The sequence below is a fragment of the Lolium rigidum genome, chromosome 3, assembly GCF_022539505.1.
Source record: "Lolium rigidum isolate FL_2022 chromosome 3, APGP_CSIRO_Lrig_0.1, whole genome shotgun sequence".
NCBI lineage: Eukaryota > Viridiplantae > Streptophyta > Magnoliopsida > Poales > Poaceae > Lolium > Lolium rigidum.
The window spans coordinates 271,408,072-271,411,767 of record NC_061510.1 but is presented as its reverse complement, the minus strand read 5'-3'; positions in this window follow the sequence as shown (position 1 = coordinate 271,411,767).

Genomic DNA, 3,696 nt, shown 5'->3' with positions numbered 1-3,696 from the left:
AGGGATTAGACTTTCACTAGTGGACACTCTCAACATTGATCACATAACAGAACAGATAAATGCATACTCTACACTCTTGTTGGATGATGAACACATTGCGTAGGATTACACGAACCCTCAATGCCGGAGTTAACAAGCTCCACAATAATGCTCATATTTTAGTAACCTTTAGTGTAAGATAGATCAAAAGACTAAACCAAGTACTAACATAGCATGCACACTGTCACCTTCATGCATATGTAGGAGGAATAGATCACATCAATATTATCATAGCAATAGTTAACTCCATAATCTACAAGAGATCATGATCATAGCATAAACCAAGTACTAACACGGTGCACGCACTATTAGGTCTAAGGAGAAAGCTCACATTTTGGATTTCTCGCTTTTGATTATTCTCAACTTAGACATTGATGTCTACGGGAGCTTCTATTCTTGTAGACAGTGTTGGGCCTCCAAGAGCAGAGGTTTGTAGAACAGCAGCAAGTTTCCCTTAAGTGGATACCCAAGGTTTATCGAACTCAGGGAGGAAGAGGTCAAAGATATCCCTCTCATGCACCCCTGCAACCACAAAGCAAGAAGTCTCTTGTGTCCCCAACACACCTAATAGGTGCACTAGTTCGGCGAAGAGATAGTGAAATACAGGTGGTATGAATAAGTAGTAGTAACGGCAGTAAAAGTGCTCTGCCCAGGACGAGTAAACAAGCAGTAGTAACGCAGCAGTAGTAACGCAGCGAAGTAGTAAACAAGCAGATAGTAACTCAGCAGTATTTAGGAACAAGGCCTAGGGATTACACTTTCACTAGTGGACACTCTCAACATTGATCACATAACAGAATAGATAAATGCATACTCTACACTTTTGTTGGATGATGAACACATTGCGTAGGATTACACGAACCCTCAATGCCGGAGTTAACAAGCTCCACAATAATGCTCATGTTTTAGTAACCTTAAGTGTAAGATAGATCAACGCTACTAAACCAAGTACTAGCATAGCATGCACACTGTCACCTTCATGCATATGTAGGAGGAATAGATCACATCAATATTATCATAGCAATAGTTAACTCCATAATCTACAAGAGATCATGATCATAGCATAAACCAAGTACTAACACGGTGCACGCACTGTCACCTTTGCACACATGCAGGAGGAATAAACTACTTTAATAACAAATCACTAGAGTAGCACATAGATAAATTGTGATACAACATGCTGCAATCATAAAGAGATATAAATAAGCACCTCACTATGCCATTCAATGAGTAAGTATTCTGTGAAATATGGCCTAAGAGACCCACACGGTGCACACACTCGTCACCTTTACACACGTGGGACTAGGAGTCTCCGGAGATCACATAGGTAAAACTCACTTGACTAGCATAATGACATCTAGATTACAAGCATCATCATATGAATCTCAATCATGTAGGGCAGCTCATGAGATTATTGTATTGAAACACATAGGAGAGAGATGAACCACATAGCTACCGGTACAGCCCCGAGCCTCGATGGAGAACTACTCCCTCCTCATGGGAGCAGCAGCGATGATGAAGATGGCGGTGGAGATGGCAGCGGTGTCGATGGAGAAGCCTTCCGGGGCACTTCCCCGCTCCGGCAGGGTGCCGGAACAGAGACTCTGTCCCCCGGATCTTGGCTTCGCGATGGCGGCGGCTCCGGAAGGTTTCCGTGGTTTCGTCGAACGCCCCGAGGTTTTTAGGTCGGGGGCTTTATATAGGCGGAGAGGCGGCGCAAGAGGGCTTCTGGGGGGCCCACACCCTAGGGGGCGCCCCCCCTTGGCCGCGCCGGGGTGTGGTGTGGTGGCCCTGCCCCCTTCTCCGGCGGTTCTCGTGTGTTCTGGATGCTTCCGGGTAAAATAGGAACCCGGGCGTTGATTTCGTCCGATTCCGAGAATATTTCGTTACTAGGATTTCGAAACCAAAAACAGCAGAAAACAGGAACTGGCACTTCGGCATCTTGTTAATAGGTTAGTTCCAGAAAATGCACGAATATGACATAAAGTGTGCATATAACATGTAGATAACATCAATAATGTGGCATGGAACACAAGAATTATCGATACGTTGGAGACGTATCAGCATCCCCAAGCTTAGTTCTGCTCGTCCCGAGCAGGTAAAACGATAACAAAGATAATTTCTGGAGTGACATGCCATCATAGACTTGATCATACTATTTGTAAAGCATATGTAGTGAATGCAGCGATCAAAACAATATGTATGACATGAGTAAACAAGTGAATCATAAAGCAAAGACTTTTCATGAATAGCACTTCAAGACAAGCATCAATAAGTCTTGCATAAGAGTTAACTCATAAAGCAATAATTCAAAGTAAAGGTATTGAAGCAACACAAAAGAAGATTAAGTTTCAGCGGTTGCTTTCAACTTGTAACATGTATATCTCATGGATATTGTCAACATAGAGTAATATAATAAGTGCAATAAGCAAGTATGTAGGAATCAATGCACAATTCACACAAGTGTTTGCTTCTTGAGGTGGATAGAAATAGGTGAACTGACTCAACATTGAAAGTAAAAGAATGGTCCTCATAGAGGAAAAGCATCGATTGCTATATTTGTGCTAGAGCTTTGATTTTGAAAACATGAAACAATTTTGTCAACGGTAGTAATAAAGCATATGCATCATGTAAATTATATCTTACAAGTTGCAAGCCTCATGCATAGTATACTAATAGTGCCCGCACCTTGTCCTAATTAGCTTGGACTACCGGATCTTTGCAATGCACATGTTTTAACCAAGTGTCACAATGGGGTACCTCCATGCCGCCTCGTACAAAGGTCTAAGGAGAAAGCTCGCATTTTGGATTTCTCGCTTTTGATTATTCTCAACTTAGACATCCATACCGGGACAACATGGACAACAGATAATGGACTCCTCTTTAATGCATAAGCATGTGGCAACAATTATTATTCTCATATGAGATTGAGGATATATGTCCAAACTGAAACTTCCACCATGAATCATGGCTTTAGTTAGCGGCCCAAAGTTCTTCTCTAACAATATGCATGCTCCAACCATGAAGGTGGTAGATCTCTCTTACTTCGAGACAAGACGGACATGCATAGCAACTCACATGATATCCAACAAAGAATAGTTGATGGCGTCCCCGTAAACATGGTTATCGCTCAACAAGCAACTTAATAAGAGATAAAGTGCATAAGTACATATTCAATACTACAATAGTTTTTAAGCTATTTGTCCCATGAGCTATATATTGCAAAGGTGAATGATGGAATTTTAAAGGTAGCACTCAAGCAATTTACTTTGGAATGGCGGGAAAATACCATGTAGTATAGGTAGATATGGTGGACACAAATGGCATAGTGGTTGGCTCAAGTATTTTGGATGCATGAGAAGTATTCCCTCTCGATACAAGGTTTAGGCTAGCAAGGCTTATTTGAAACAAACACAAGGATGAACCGGTGCAGCAAAACTCACATAAAAGACATATTGAAAACATTATAAGACTCTACACCGTCTTCCTTGTTGTTCAAACTCAATACTAGAAATTATCTAGACCTTACGAGAAACCAAATATGCAAACCAAATTTTAGCATGCTCTATGTATTTCTTCATTAATGGGTGCAAAGCATATGATGCAAGAGCTTAAACATGAGCACAACAATTGCCAAGTATCACATTACCCAAGACA